Raw genomic sequence first — 17,017 nt, 5'->3', positions numbered from 1 at the left:
AGGTTGTTCAATAAGGAATATATTTAAATACTTTTAGGGTCTCTATTTTTAGAGACTGAACTGATTTCCAAAGAGTTTTATTTATTTTATATATTTCTCTGTATTTTATCTGTACCATCTTGCTTGGAGGCCTTTGAGCTAATAATTTAATAATAGACAGTAGTATGTATGTGGGCATATGACATGCGATTTGTGTTGGGCATATTGAATAACAAGTCAGAATTCCATTTTTTAATATTTCGCCCACAACCTTTTGAAATTTGTTCAAAAATATCTTAATGTCCAAACCATTGAGTTTTCATGGAGTGGGGCTTCCACAGAAGTAGTGTATCCCCTACATTTTTTATTTTATGTTTGCTTTCTGGATTTTGAAGAGATTGATTTTTATGGGGGTAACTACATGAATTCAGATGTTTAGGCTCTTAGAGTTTTTCAGTGGATTTAAGGATTACATCAAGGATTGATCCTTGTATGTGGCTTAGTATTAGATTCATTAAGTAAAAAACCTGTCCTTTTGCTCCATTTCTTTGGAAATAAAATCCCACTAATTTTATTTCCTGGCAATGCTGTATCATGGCTTAGTGTTCTGAGGCGATTCTCAGTATATCTTATAAATGGCCTAGGACCCGGATATCTACGAGACCATCTTCTGCCGCATACCTCCCTAAGACCGATAAGATCGCACAGGGTGAGCCTTCTCTGGGTGCCATCAGCTGGACAATGCCGGCTGGCGGTGCCCCGGAATAGGGCCTTCTCTGTTGCTGCTCCGGCCCTATGGAATGCGCTACCCCCAGAGATCCGTACCCTACCCACTCTCATGGCCTTCCGAAAAGCTATTAAAACCTGGCTATTCCGGCAGGCCTGGGGCTGTTGACCTCTGGATTGAGGTCCAGCCCCGCTTAGGTTGGGTGCATGTTGTGTCTTTTTTAAACTTGTCGTGTTTTATTTGTTTTTAATCTTTCTTAATTTTTGTTTCTGTAAGCCGCCCGGAGTCCTCCGGGATTGGGCGGCCTATAAATTTAATAAACAGTAAACAGTAAATGTTTTTATATTAAGACTCGGAAAGAAAGGTTAAAAAAATGAAAAAGAACAAACTAAAAAGTCTGTAAGTGTCTCAGTTTTTTTAAAATAGCATTAAACTTTCACCACATACTAATATTGATCAGTCTTTCCATTACATCAATAGAAAGCTAGTTGATAAGCAGAGTGTGAACTGTATTATCAGTCAAAGATTGCAAAGGAGGGGTGGCATCATTTTTCCATTGTAAGAAAGTACTTTTTTTTTCTGCAGTGTCCTACGTTCAACTAGAATTTAGAATTTAGAATTTAGAATTGATTTTATTTGTAGGCCGCCCTTTTCCCTGAGGGGACTCAGGGCGGCTCACAGAAAACCAGGGAGGGGGGAATACAACACTAAGACGACAACACATAATAAAATAATAAGCAACATGCATACAACATTCGGGCGGGGTAATGGTCCTTATCCCCAGGCCTGACGGGCGAGCCAGTTCTTCAAGGCTGTGCGGAAGGCCTGGACGGTGGAGAGGGTACGAATCTCTACGGGGAGCTCGTTCCAAAGGGTCGGGGCCGCTGCTGAGAAGGCCCTCCTCCTTGTAGTTGCCAGCCGACACTGGCTGGCCGATGGAGTACGGAGGAGGCCTAACCTATGAGATCTTATAGGTCGTAGGGAGGTAATTGGCAGAAGGCGGTCTCTCAAGTATCCAGATCCACTGCCATGTAGGGCTTTATGGGTGATCAGTAGCACCTTGAAGCGCATCCGGAGATCGACAGGTAGCCAGCGCAGCTCGCGGAGGATAGGTGTAATGCGGGTGAATCGGGGTGCACCCGCGATCACTCGCGCGGCTGCGTTCTGCACTAGCTGAAGTCGCCGGATGCACCTCAAGGGCAGCCCCATGTAGAGCACGTTGCAGTATTCCAGCCTAGAAATCACGAGGGCCCGAGTGACTGTTGTGAGGGCCTCCCGGTTCAGGTAGGGTCGCAACTGGCGCACCAGGCGTACCTGGGCGAATGCCCCCCTGGTCACAGCCGCTATATGATGGTCGAATGACAGCTGTGGATCCAGGAGGACTCCCAAGTTGCGAACCCTCTCTGAGGGGTGTAAAATTTGACCCCCCAGCCTGAGTGTTGGATTAGTGGCCAAATTTTTGGGAGGGAAACACAACAGCCACTCGGTCTTTTCTGGGTTGAGCACAAGCTTGTTAATCCTCATCCAGTCCATGACGGCTTCAAGCCCCCGGTCCATTACGTCAACCGCTTCATTGATTTGGCACGGGGCGGACAGATACAATTGAGTATCGTCCGCGTATTGATGGTATCTAATCCCGTGCCTACGGATGATCTCTCCCAGCGGTTTCATGTAAATGTTAAATAGTAGGGGGGATAAGACCGAACCCTGCGGCACCCCATATTTCAGGGGCCTTGGGGACGATCTCTGCCCTCCCACTAACACCGACTGCGACCTGTCCGAGAGGTAGGAGGAGAACCACCGTAACACGGTGCCTCCCACTCCCACCTCCCGCAGTCTTCGCAGAAGGATACCATGGTCGATGGTATCGAAAGCCGCTGAGAGGTCAAGGAGGACCAGGATGGAGGGATGTCCTTCATCTCTGGCTCTCCAAAGATCATCCATCAATGCGACCAAGGCGGTTTCAGTGCTGTAACCGGGTCTGAAGCCTGACTGGAAGGGGTCTAGGTAGTCTGCTTCCTCCAAGGACCGTTGGAGCTGGAAGGCCACCACCTTCTCAACAACCTTCCCCAGAAAGGGGAGGTTGGAGACTGGGCGGTAGTTGTTAAGGACAGCTGGATCTAGGGATGGCTTCTTCAGAAGGGGTCTCACCACCGCCGCTTTTAGTGCGGCGGGGAAGTTCCCCTCCCGAAGAGAGGCGGTTACAACCGCCTGGATCCAGCCTCGTGTCACCTCACTGCAGTTAGAAACCAGCCATGAGGGACACGGATCCAGAGCACAGGTGGAGGAACTCACAGCTCTCATGGCCTTGTCCACATCCCCGGGGGTAACCTCCTGAAACTCAACCCAGAGCTGTTGAACTTGATCCCCCTGAGTCTCGGCTGGAACTGCGGGTGTGGAGTCCAAGTCCGTCCGAAACCGAGCAATTTTGTCCGCTAAGAATTGGGCATATTCTTCAGCTCTGCCCTGCAAGGGTTCCCCCGCCTCCCTTTTGTTCAATAGGGAGCGGGTTATCCTAAACAGGGCGGCTGGGCGGGACTCAGCGGATGCGACCAGGGAGGCTATGTGTGATCTTTTGGCTGCCCTAAGTGCCCTAGTATATTCCCTGGTGCAGGTGGTTACCATTGCTCGGTTCGCTGCGGACTTATCGGACCTCCAGCGGTGCTCTAGGCATCTCCTCCGGCGCTTCATCTCCCGGAGCTCCTCGGTGAACCAAGGAGGTCTCCGGGATCCGCCGCCTCGGAGGGGCCGCAGTGGCGCAATCCGGTCGAGGGCCTCTGACGCTGCCGAATGCCACGCAGCAGCCAGAGTCTCTACCGGACTGTGGGCGAAAGTATCAGGAATAACCCCAAGCTCTGTCTGGAACCTTACTGGCTCCATAAGACGCCTGGGGCGGAACCACCTGGTCGGTTCCTCCTCCCTACAGTGGGGGTTTGGCCTCCGGAAGTCGAGCCTCAGTAGGCAATGGTCTGACCACGACAGGGGTATGATGTCACTCCCCCTCAGACCAAGATCACACATCCACTGCTCCGAGAGAAATACGAGGTCAAGCATGTGTCCCGCTGAATGGGTTGGGCCTCGGATTACTTGAGTCAAGCCCATGGCTGTCATGGAAGCCATGAACTCCTGCGCCCCATCAGAGTTTTCACCGAGCGACGGCAAATTAAAGTCCCCCAGGACCATCAACCTAGGGAACTCAATCGCCAGCTCGGCTACTGACTCGAGGAGCGAGGGGAGGGCTGCTGCAACGCTGTTGGGAGGCAGGTACGTTAGCAGCAAACCCACTTGACCCTTGAGGTCCAACTTTAACAGCAAAGACTCACACCCGACAATCTCCGGAGCAGGGACCCTACGAGGAACTAACGACTCCCGGATAACAACGGCCACACCTCCACCCCTTCCCTGGGCTCTCGGCTGATGCAGCACCTGAAATCCTTCTGGGCACAGTTCTACAAGGGGGACTCCTCCCTCTGGGCCCAGCCAGGTCTCAGTAATACATGCCAGGTCTGCCCTCTCGTCTAAAATTAAGTCCCGGACGAGAGGTGCTTTATGTACAACAGACCTGGCATTTAGCGACAACAGCCTGAGACCAGGGTCCTGATTACTTGCGCCATCTGGTCTTGGAGTGGGACTCCTAGGGCCGGAAGGAGGGATCTCTGTGATGTAGCGAACCCTCCTTCCCCGGTAATGGCCTGCCCTAAAGTCCCCGCCGTATCTGCCCCTCCCTGTTACGACCGCAATACCCCGACCCTCTCCCGTGTCTCTGGTCCCCTCAGCCACCCCCATGGCCCCCGCAACTCCCGGCAGGTCCTCCGAATCATACATACTCAAACACTCCCCCAAACAGTCCCCACGTAAAAGTTAAAAAACACAAAATTTACAACAGTATGATCATAAAAAGTGGGCCATTCAATCATCTCATACGTATCTCATACATAACCCATGCAAAGGAGGAAGAAAAAGATAAAAGAAAAGGAAAGAAATTATAAAATGCGCAAGTTCGTTAATTTAAGGTGCGAGTTCAGGCTTCCAGGGGTGGTCTCCCCAGTTCCACAGTCCTCCTGTAAGCAAACAGGGGGCAGGGGTGGGGAGGCGATAAGGACGCCAAAGTACAATGCCACTGCCACCACGTTGATATTCTCCCCCTCGCCGCCAAACAGCTGGTACAAAAGATGCAGCCCGGAATCCGCCAGAGTCGCCCAAGCCTCCGTAATCCGAGGCTGCAGCGTCCTGACGGCCCAAAGATAGTCCTGGGGATGGGTGCACAGTCGTGGGTCGCTCCCATCGCAAGCCAGCATAGCTAGAAAATGGAACAAGCGACGGAGCCCCCACAGAGCGCCACCGCCATTTCCAATCCACAGTTCTACTCCAGAGGTAGTCCCTAGCGCCAGCTGATCTATTTTTGGCTCCCTGGGTCTTAGGCTTTCCGGGTAAGTTATTTGTATTATATTTTAGAGATGTTGGAGATGTTGCTCGTGATTTTTCCAGCATTTCGTCGGCAGGCTGCCCTACAAGCTGCCTTGCCTCCCCAGCCTCATTCGAGTCACCCACCTCCTTTAATAACAGTAATCCTCCGGAAGCAGTAAACACCAGGGTCCTCTCGATCAGCAGAGGGAATAGGGCCAAGGCTAGGACCGTAAAAGTTCGCAAAACGCTGGTCCGGAGTTGTTTGTCAATGCCTGAGACGCCTAGGTCCAAAAACGCCGAAGCGGAGCCTTCAGCGAAGCGCCGCCATTTCCGCCCGCCCAACAGCTGCAAAGCACACTCGAAGCTCTCTCCGGCCGGTCGAAGCTCTCTCCGGCCAGCTGGCTCTCAGACCGCGGCCAGCGTCGGACCCCCAAGAAGTCGTTCGTACCCTGGCCTCCCAAGCGCTCTCCAAACGCTCTCCAACACTCCGAACGCTCGGAACGCTCTCCAATGCCTTCCAAGGCCAGCTGGGTCATCAGCTGGGTCGCGGCGTCTTCCGAGCGGCTCCCGGGCGGCGTCGGCGTCTTTCTCAAAGAGCAGCCTTGGAGAGCAATATCTCTCCAGTCTGCTGCCAGCGCCAGGCCCCCGAGGAAATTGCTCAGACCCTGGCCTCTCTCCAGCTCAATTTCTGAGGCCAATTTCTCCCTTTTTTGGCTGTTTTCCCTGTACGGACGTCAGAGCGGTGGACTCGGCAGACATGTTCCTCGCACAACTAATTATAACAATTTGAAATCTTTGCTATATAATTCAGAATTACATTCATATTTCAAAATTTTATACATTTGCAATAGAGAATTACTTTTGATTTGCATTCAACCGACAGATTTTTTAAAAAGTAAAAAGCATCTACTCCTAATAATAACTTTTTAAAGACAATTGAATCAGACAATTACCAACAAAAAACAACTGAAATGGAAAATATCAAATTAAAAAAACCCACAATTTTGCAGGAATAATATATTGAAATGTAGTACAAATATTAGCTTGTGCGAACCAAGATATTTATTTCATCCTATTATTAAACATTTGCAGATTAATACAATACAATAGCAGAGTTGGAAGGGACCTTGAAGGTCCAACCCCTTGCCTAGGCAGGAAACCCTATACTATTCCAGATAAATGGCTATCCAACATCTTCTTAAAGACTTCCAGTGTTGGGGCATTCACAACTTCTGGAGGCAAGCTGTTCCACTGATTAATTGTTCTAACTGTCAGGAAATTTATCTCAGTTCTAAGTTGCTTCTCTCCTTGATTAGTTTCCACCCATTGCTTCTTGTTCTACCCTCAGGTGCCTTGGAGAATAGTTTGACTCCCTCTTCTTTGTGGCAACTCCTGAGATATTGGAACACTGCTATCATGTCTCCCCTAGTCCTTCTTTTCATTAAATTAGACATACCCAGTTCCTGCAACCGTTCTTCATATGTTTTAGTCTCCAGTTCCCTAATCATCTTTGTTGCTCTTTTCTGCACTCTTTCTAGAGTCTCCATATCTTTTCTACATCGTGGCGACCAAAGCTGAATGCAATATTCTAAGTATGGCCTTACCAAGGCATTATAAAGTGGTATTAACACTTCACGTGATCTTGATTCTATCCCTCTGTTTATGCAGCCTAGAACTCTGTTGGCTTTTTTGGCAGCTGCTGCCCACTGCTGGCTCATATTTAAATGGTTGTCCACTAGGACTCCAAGATCCCTTTCACAGTTACTACTGTTGAGCAAGGTACCACCTATACTGTACCTGTGCAATTTGTTTTGGTTGCCTAAATGTAGAACCTTACTCTTTTCACCATTGAATTTATTAGATAGTGCCCAATGTTCAAGTTTGTCAAGATCCTTCTGTATCGTAAGCCTATCTTCTGGAGTGTTGGCTATTCCTGCCAGCTTGGTGTCATCTGCAAATTTGATGAGGTCCCCATTTATTCCCTCATCCAAATCATTGATGATGTTGAAGAGTACTGGGCCCAGAACAGAGCCTTGGGTTACTCCATTGCATACTTCCCTCCATGAAGATGCAGTTCCATTGAGGACTACACGTTGAATGCAGTTGGTCTGCCAGTTACAAATCCATCTGGTGGTGATGCTGTCCAACCCACATTCTTCTACTTTATCTAGTAGTAGGTTATGGTCTACCTTATCAAATGCCTTACTGAAGTCCAAGTAAACTATATTGATGGCATTCCTCTGGTCTACTAATTTTGTCATTTTGTCATTTTGTCAAAGAATGCAATAAGATTAGTCTGGCATGATCATGTTGGCTTTTGGTTATTACTTTGTTTACTTCTAGGTGTTTGCTAATTCGTTGCTTGATTATCTTTTCCAGAATCTTTCCTGGTATTGAGGACAGGCTGATAGGTCTGTAGTTTCCTGGATTCATTTTTTTCCCCTTTTTTGAAGATGGGAACCATATCAGCTTTTTTCCAGTCCTCTGGCAGTTCCCTGGTGCTCTAGGATTTCTGAAAGATATAGTTCAGTGGTTCTGAGATCTCGTCTGCCAGTTCCTTCAGAACCCTGGGGTGTAATCCATCCGGTCCTGGTGATTTGAACTCGTCTAGGGTAGACAGGTGATCACCATTTTCTTCCCTATTTCAACTTGTGTTCCTAATCTGATTTTTGTGGTGCTGTTTTTGATAAGTTGGACTGCTTTATCCCTTTGTGTAAAGACAGATGCAAAAAATGAATTAAATAGTTCTGCTTTCTCCCTGTTGCTTGGAAGAAGCTTTTTTTGTTATTTTTTAGTTTTGTGGCAAGCTTTTCTTCATTGTGAGCCTTAGCCTTCCTTTTTCACTGTGATCCAATAGTATGATGTCTGTAAACCTAATTGCACCTGCAGCATCCCCTACCCACAGTAAGCCTCCCCCACTTGCATCTCTTGACTCATCTGTAGCCTATGCTGTCTCTGCCAGTGCATCTTCTTGCCTATTCCATTCCCTGCAGCACTACACTAGCCTCCGGTGGCACTCTGGTGCTTCTTAACTGGGATTCCTTTTTAATAACCTGATTCCTTTTTAATAACCTGCACATCTTGAGGTTATAATGGCAACCAAGATGCTGGGGTTCTTATTGCTAAGCAATGTGGTCATATGATATCATGTTTTATGACTGCATTGCTTAATAATGGCAATCCTAATCCCAGTTGCCATTGTAACACAAGGACTACCTGTATGGGTAATTTAGAATGAAAAACTTCCCGTATGTTTTCCTATGCTGGTTTACAATAGGCTTGTTTAAAGTGCCTCCAATGACTTGAACGGGATGGTTTGACCAGGATGATTGTAACTGTCTTTAGTCTGCAGCTATGACCCTCCAGCCAGAAAAGTTGCTTGCTCCAGCAGTTTACTTATCCTTTGTTGACAGATATCATTATTGAATACATTTGCATTCTATGCCTTTAACTGTAAAGTCAATGGATTTTAATTTGGTAATTGGGGAGGAAAATGAAGTTTGTCCCTAAAGTATTCTATACCCTGAAGCTCTCATAACACATTTCAGCATTATTAAGATCTATGTCAGAGGCATGGTAGAAGATGTAGCCAAAACGAATAGTAAATAAGTACTTACATAAGAAATATGGAATACTTCCTCACCGGATGATGGGAAGAAATGGTCAAGACAAAAGCAATAATGAATTAATCATGTTGAACTTAATGTCAACTTTCATGCAGAAATCAAGAAGGAAAATATTTGACTAAAGTAAAATGTGTATAACCAGTTTTTCTTAATAAGTAATAAGTGTGGGAATAAATAACAAATCAATAAGTCTCTGAGCAAGCATTAATATTATTTGGGCATATGATACAAGCAGATGATGGATTATAACAAATTATGTTTGACAAGATTGAGGCAAGCAAAGAGAAGACGTAATTGGGATCTCTTGATTTACTGGGATTACTGGATATTTCTGGAAGAGCTATGAGTTATTAGTGGAAATGGTCAAATGACAGAGATTTGTCTCTGCTTCAGTATTTTAAAATAGAAATTGTGGAGAGTTTCAAAGGTAAAGCATGCATCCAATAAAAAGAAATATATGTAGATTAGGGCTGAACTGTGGAGTTCTTAGTACTCTCTGAGCTTGGTTGTTGCAAAAATTTCAATACCAAACTAAGTAACATCATCAGTGACACAGGTGATATCACCTAGTTGGGTAACGAAACATCTGTAAGCAACAACCAAGCTCAGAAAATGCCAAAGATTTCATAGTGAAGCATGTGTAGGCATGCTGGCAGATGTGATCTTGGAATCCCTAAATGATATTTTTCAGAACTCATGAAGCATGGGGGAACTTCAGAAGACTGGAAAAGAGCCAATGTGGTTCCTTTCTTCAAAAAGGGAAAAAAACAAGGTCCAGGAAATTATAAACAATCAGCTTGACATCAATATCTGGGAAAATCCTGGAAAAGATAATCAGGCAGTGGATTTGTGAGCATCTAGAAATGAACAAGGTGATTATTAGAAGTAACATAGATTTGTTAAAAAGAGATCATGCTAAACAAACCATATTGCTTTCTGTGATAAAGTGACTAAATCAGTGGACTAGAGAAATGCTGTGCACATAATTTACTTAGACTTCAGTAAGGCATTTGACAAAGTAGAACACAGCCTACTTCTTAGTAAGTTAGAATAATATGGGATAGAAAATAATCATCACCAGATTGATTTGAAGTTGACTGACCAACTTCATTCAGCATGGGGTCCTGCAATACATCTAAATGGAGGGAAACATGCAGTAGGGTACATCTGTCTTGGGCCCAGTGCTTTTCAGTATCTTCATAAATGATTTAGATGAGATTGAAGAGGTGCTTATCAGATTTGTGGATGATGCCAAGTGGGAGGAATTACAAACACTTTGGAAAATAGACCCAAGATCCAGAAGGATCTTGAGAGACTTCAACATTGAGCCCTATGTAGAAAGATGTAGTTCAGCAATGAAAAAAAGGAAGGTCCTTCATTTAGGCAGGAAAAACCAAATGCACAAATACCAAAGGAAGGATAGCATCAAGATCACTGGAAATGATAGTACCATTCTATTATTGCACTCATGAGGCCACATTTGGAATACTGGATACAGTTCTGGTCATCATAATATAGAAAAGACACTGAGGCCCTGGAAAGAGTGCAGGGGAAAACGACAAAGATGATAATGGGTCTGGAGGCTAAATCTTATGATGAATAACTAAAGGAACTAGATATGCTTAGCCTAACAAAAAGAAGACTTAAGGAAGATATGATAGCAGTCTTCCAATACGTGAAGTACTGTCACAGGGAAGCAATGGGTGGAAGCTTGTTGGAGGGAGAGCCAGCCTGGAAATAAGGAGGAATTTCCTGACAGTGAGAATGATTAATCAATGGAACAGTTTGCCTCACAGAGTTGTGGGTGCTACATCACTGGAAGTTTTCAAGAAAAGATTGGACAACAATTTGAGGTGGTATAATGACTCCTACCTTGAGCAGGAGGTTAGACTTCAAGACCTCCCAAGTCTGTGCTAGCTCTATGATTTTATGATGCTATATTTAGTTTAGATAAAGAAGGGATTTCTTGGGTGAAATAGTATATGATTTCAGGGTGGACTTAAGTTGTGAGTGGGAAAAGGTGAATAATTTATGCAACAGAATTTTGACTGGAGAAGGCAAATGCAGTAGATAAGACAAAAAAAATACAAGTGCTTTATATGGTGGAAAGACAAAAGGAAATTGGCAGCTTTTATGCATAAGATTTGCATGATATCTTCAATTAGAAGAAACATTTATGAGGATATGTAAACAAAATGGCTTACTGAAAGTACCTTAACAAAAGTTAAACTTCAAAGAACAATGCTGTTACTTAGCGCCAGTAAAGGTTTCTGGCATCTGTTCTTCCACTTCCAGGTCCTGCATGTAATAACACATCTACCATTAATTCATGTATGTTTACAACAATAAAGGGCAATTTGAATGCACCTGAAGGCTAGATTTACATATTCTGTCATAGCCGAATACTAAGTGACCTTGGGTGATCTCAAAAAGCAGGATTTAAACTAGTTCTGGTTCTGGATTTCATAAAGAATCTCAAGGCTGCAGGCTAGAGTAAGAATTTTTTTTTTAAATGCTGGAATAAACCAGTTCCATATTGTTACTAAGAAAACCACTTTGACTAAATTTACCAAATTAAAGTTATTTGAATTTACCCAACTAATTTAGCAAGACTGGATTGTTGACTCTTGATATTTATTTACATGAGGCCCCAAGAAAATACTTTTGAAAATTTCTCCTACCTCATTCATATCTAACTTCTTTTCTCGACTTCCTATATTCAATGATATTTGTGGAATATAAGTAGTAACCAGAGTATGCTTTCTTTCAGTGAAAAACTAGCTTGGTGATGAATCGTTACATAAAGCTACTCTTAACTGCTTTGTGGAAATATTAGCAATTCTATGCTAGATTCTCTGAAAATACTGATGTTACTAAAACATCTGTGGTAACTTGCCTAAGCTACCCCTGTAGGCTATCAAACCACCACACCCTATGTTAAGCTGGATGGTTCTGGAGTTGAGAAACTGCTTGGCACTTTAGCTTTTTCAATTGTATTGTTTCTTGGAATGCAAAGGCAAAAATTAACATTGGCATTAGGAAAGAAAAGGAAGGTATACCATCAATGTAATTTCCTCAGGATGTTGTGTTTTCTGGAAGGAATTTCCAGAAGGAAATTGTCTTAAATCAGTTTTCTGGAGGATACCAGGTTATGGAAGACTAATTGCATATTGCCAACACACTGAGGAGAATGCATGATCCAGGTTCATATAGCTTGCTATGGTATATTTTGTTTGGTTTTGACCTGGTATGATTTGTGAACCCAGTTACTGTTTGGATTGGGCTGCCATATTTGATGTATCTATATTCAGTGTTAACATTGAAAGGGTGACAGATAGCCCTTGGCTTATGATTATTAACTCAACAACTGCTGAAAGTGACATTAGTGAGTTGCAAAGGCACTTGGCTGTCTGGTCCCCAAAGTTATGGTTGTTACAGTGCCAACACAGTCGTGTGATCAAACATCAGGTGCTCGAGAGTGCATCAGACTACAGGGGTGCTGCCATTCCCTCCATCCACCTATCTCCCCATGTCCATGCCCTTTCCCCCCCTTGCAGTTCATGACCCCTGACACCCAAGCTGACCTTCACAGTCTTTTCCTTCCATTGCTGATTAAGCATGGCTGATCTGGCCCTTCCCAAGGCAAATGCTGGCTGTATACAGCTTTCTTCCCAAATCACTGATGGTAGTTTTCTATCAGATTTTGTATCAAAGAGGTAACAGATATAAAGTATGTTTCCTTTAAGTTGATGAAAAAGAATTTTAAAAGGATAAGAAGTTATGAATTTGTATTTTCTACCAATCACAAACTTCTGATTGTGTTCATGCATGTTTTTATGTTATTAATCCTTGGTCTATATTGGATTGCTTAAGCCATTTCTATTGACTGGATTCCAAGATTTTACTAATATACTAAACTGAAGAGTATTTTTTAAAAAACTAACATAATAGATTTCCCAAATCTGTATTCTGCCTGTCCTAAGGTGTATAAATATTAATATTAAAAAAACCATACAGTTTTTGAAAAAAACGCAGGAGAATTTGAATCTATTCAGATGACTTTTCTTACATTGAAGATATGTGATATTATTTAGCCCATGTAGCCTTTGTCAGAGTAGGACAGAGATCATTTTACTGAAGCATCAGAATCCACTCTGTTGCACAATCCTATGAACCTACTTACTTCTTTATTGCTAATATGTTTATTTGAATAGTCTGCCTTTTAAAAGCCATATTAAAATATTTCTGAACAATAGAGAGGGCTGAAGATGATGTAGCAGAAAAGTAAAACATAAAATTAAACTAAGCCTAGCCCCACTCGTTGGCAGAAAAGAATAGCTGCAGGGAGTTTTGCTTTTCTGCCTCTGCCAAATACAACATTTTGATGCAGCTGTTGAAAACCCTGGGACTGATACTTTCTTTGTGGATTAATGCATGTGTATTAATCACTGTCTTTTGTGAACTATCTTGAACATTTGAATGAAAAAAATGATATAAATTAAATCACAACATACAATGTCTATAATATCCTGTGTTTTTATGTACATTGAGAGCATATGCACCAAAAACAAATTCCTTGTGTGTCCAATCACACTTGGCCAATAAAGAATTCTATTCTATTCTATTCTACACATATCCATGTCTCCTACCAAATACAGCTGAATAAAAAGTAATAAAAATCATGGCTAATGAGATCAATGTGCAAATCCCATTAGATATACAGTGCCTAGGTTGGTTGGAACATAATCATAATATGTGAGAAATGTTTTGGGCAACGTTCTTCCTAAAACTAAACAAGTTTGAGATTTGTTAGTGTTTGATTTAGAGTCTGCTAGAAATCTGACGCAAGTATCATTATAGAACCAGTTTGAACAACATCCTTTGCTCTCATCCTGACAGTTAGAAATCAATCAGTGGAACACCTTGCCTCCAGAAGTTGTGAAAGCCCCAACAATAGAAGTCTTTAAGAAGATGTTGGATAGCTATCTGTCTGGAATGGTATAGGGTTTCCTGCCTAGGCAGGGGTTTGGACTAGAAGACCTCCAAGGTCCTTTCCAACTCTGCTATTGTGTAATCCTATTTTCCAGTTAATGCTAAGTTCAAGGCCATAACTCAGTGATTGAGAATTTAAGTTTAGTTCTCATATAGAACTCTGGAGAATTACTTCAGCACTGAACTAGATGGACCTAAGGACTGTCTCAGACAAGACGTTTTGCTAAATTTCAACTTTGCATTCATTCATTCATTCATTCATTCAGGAATAAGTAAACTTCTGTGTTCTAAATATGTGCTAAAAGATTACTTTTTTATGCATCAGGATATTGAGAATTATGTTTATGGATGTATGTTCTTCCTTAGTTAGATTTTATATTTTGCCAGAAGTAAATATTCTCTGTGTATGAGGATTAAGACTCAGGTGCAAAGCTTTTTCACCTACCCTATTGCATGGGAACAATATCTATTTATATTTCTTGTATTGTATCTTTTTATACTACCTCTAAGAAGTCTGTGAAGTGTTAGGTGATATGGCTTAAATATGTCTGCCTCTCTTTGCTAAAAAGGGTTCAGTGAATCAGCTCTCTGTTTCCATCACAGCATACTATTAGAATAATTTGCACAGCAGACAATAGATTCCCTAAGCTTTGTTATAATCTGCTCATGTGTGTGAGTATAGATCCTTCTATTTCTTGGCCACTTGTGTGGGAAGGAATTATATGGATGTAAGCCAACATATTTTACCACTTTTCTCTAGGAGTGTTGGACATTCTGCTTTCTGAGCGTCAAGTGTCAGACATTAAAATGGATGTACAATTTCCTATATTCTATGTGACTTTTCTGCATAACAAGATCGGGTGGATATTTTTTTAAATAATTTCTCTTCAAAGGCATTTATAGGATTTTAAACTAGGTTGTTATGGACGCAGCATGTGTGCTCTGAAGTGGCAGTTTTAGCATCTGTATTCAATAACATCTTAAGTACATGGTGGAAAAATACATTTATACATATGCAAATGTTTTCTCGTATCAGGAGTGCTTTGATTGACATTGAGAAGTTTGCGGGCACAGCAGTGAGTAGCAATTCTTTTAAGATCGTCTCAGAGTAGTTGACAAAAGAATACATTTTGAAGTCCTATCCCACATTTCCCAAGAGGCATATACAGAGGTTTGCAGGCCCTCAAGATAAAGTCTTAGAAAGTTGGTGTTCCAAACAGAGTATGATTTTCTTCTTTAAATAAGCAAAGCAGAACATTAAAATTTGAGTAAGTACATATGTGGTACAGATAGTCCTTGACTTAAGACCATTCAAAGTTACGACTGTGCTGAAAAAAGGAACTTACCAAGGATCATGTCACTTACAGCCATTACAGTTTCTCCATGGTCATGTGATCAAAATTTGGGTCTTTGGAAATTGGCATGTATTTACAGCAGTTACAGCATCCTGGATGACATAACCACTCTTTGCAACTTTCTCAGGGAGCTTACAAGAAGCAAAGTCAATGGGCAAAGCCAGATTTGCTTAACTATTGTATGATTCAGTTAACAACTATCACCCAAAGGTCATAAAATCGGATGCTAAATCAATTAAGGATTACATTGTTTACCAGTTGAAGTTCCAGTCCCAATTGTGTTTGTAAGATGAGGACTTATTTGGATATATTGGTTAGTATCCAACTTTTTATACTTAGAATAATCTCTCCTCTGCTGTAGAGTCCCCCCTCCCCCAGTCTTGCAAAGGGATTAGGATTCAAAACAGCAAGTTTTAAGAAAGTAAAGGAAACTGCAAAAGGGTGAGAATCCTTTCAAATCCAATAAATACAAAATGCTTCTGTTAACGGAAGCATACAATTAAATTCCATTTTTTTGTTTCAAATATACTTTAAATACATATTTTGTACATCAGGTTGAGGAAATGTTTTTTAACAATATAGCAGATATATCAGGAGAAATATAACTAGAATAGAGAACAGGTATTTTTCTATTTAAATCCTCTTGTTTGAAACATTTCATTACCATCTTGATCCAACGTATAGCTCAGTACATAGAGACTCATAATATTTGATTTTGTGGGAAAAGTGGCAACAATTCAGATGCAGGGTAGAGCTGTTGTGTGATGAGCACAGCAGTTCACAGGGAGCTCAGCACTGTGTGCACAAGTCTGGCCTGCACAAGCACAGTTGAATTGTTGTCACATCACACTCATATTCTATATGGATAAGGCCGCTCTTCAGTATACTACTAAGTTACAGTAATGGCTTGGTCTATATTGTGCTAAACTACAAACAAATCATATATCAGTTAGTGAATATGTGCACAGGCCTCTCCAGGTTTTACAATGCAGATACCTTGTAAGTTTGTTGTTAGGATTTCTCTAAATATATTAATGGGCATAATAATAATGATAGAAGATCAGAAAAAACCATGACAATGAATCATGCCCTTCATCCATGCGGTAATGTTGACATATTACTTATCAAAGAACATAAGTGGGTGGGGAATGTTACAAGTACACCAGACAGATTAAGGAATAAAAAGGGCATTGGAAGATGATGTACTAAAGCTTGAATACCATGAAGGCTTACTGAGTACTGGAGAAACCAAATTCGCCTACAAAAATGGCCAATGAAGAAAATGAAAGGGGAAAAAAAGACCTGGCAAGGCAAAGTATTACATGATCAGTAAATAAAAAAAGCAGGCAAAGCAGATAATAAGACCTGATAATGGTTAAGGGTAGGAAAGTTGAAGAAAGAGATACAGAAGCCAATTCTGGCTTCAAAGGACCAATTTTAAGAATAAATGCATACAAAGCCAGAATTAAGAGGACGGCAAGAGACAGCAAATACTTCCCTTCAAAGAAGCTGAAGAAACAGTGAGCAACCTAATTATCTACTGCAAGAAGATTGCACAGGCTGACTACAACAATAGCACGACAAAGTAGCAACAATGGTGCATTGAAATACCACCTGCCTGCAAGCATGAACTGGTGGGAACACAAAATAGAGAAAGCAATAGAAAACGAAGAAGCTAAGGTGCTTCTTAAGAATTCCAACATGCAAACACTTGCCACATAACACTACAGACTGGACAAACTAACAATGGAAATAAGAGATAGAGAGGAAACTTAGTACTACAAAATATGGAACAAGTGGTATAACTGCCTTGAAAAGAGATGTAAAATCAATGCATAAGGAACACATAGCAAACACAATGAAAAGAGATGGCGTATATTTAAAAAGCAATGGAGATGGAAATATTGTATATAGATGTATATATTGTAAAC

The 17,017-nt window shown here is 42.1% G+C and overlaps 1 protein-coding gene across 2 annotated transcripts in view; it reads left to right on the top strand.

The window, feature by feature from the left end:
* CCDC85C (coiled-coil domain containing 85C) overlaps positions 1–17,017 on the top strand; it is a 167,759-nt gene that overhangs the window by 2,841 nt on the left and 147,901 nt on the right. The gene's annotated exons all lie outside the window — the stretch shown is intronic.

The sequence above is a fragment of the Thamnophis sirtalis genome, unplaced genomic scaffold (assembly GCF_051295495.1).
Source record: "Thamnophis sirtalis isolate CommonGarterSnake01/CBP01778 unplaced genomic scaffold, rThaSir2_p1.2 scaffold_1, whole genome shotgun sequence".
Lineage (NCBI taxonomy): Eukaryota > Metazoa > Chordata > Lepidosauria > Squamata > Natricidae > Thamnophis > Thamnophis sirtalis.
The sequence above is the reverse complement of the archived record's forward strand: the minus strand, read 5'-3'. Positions and strand labels throughout refer to the sequence as shown.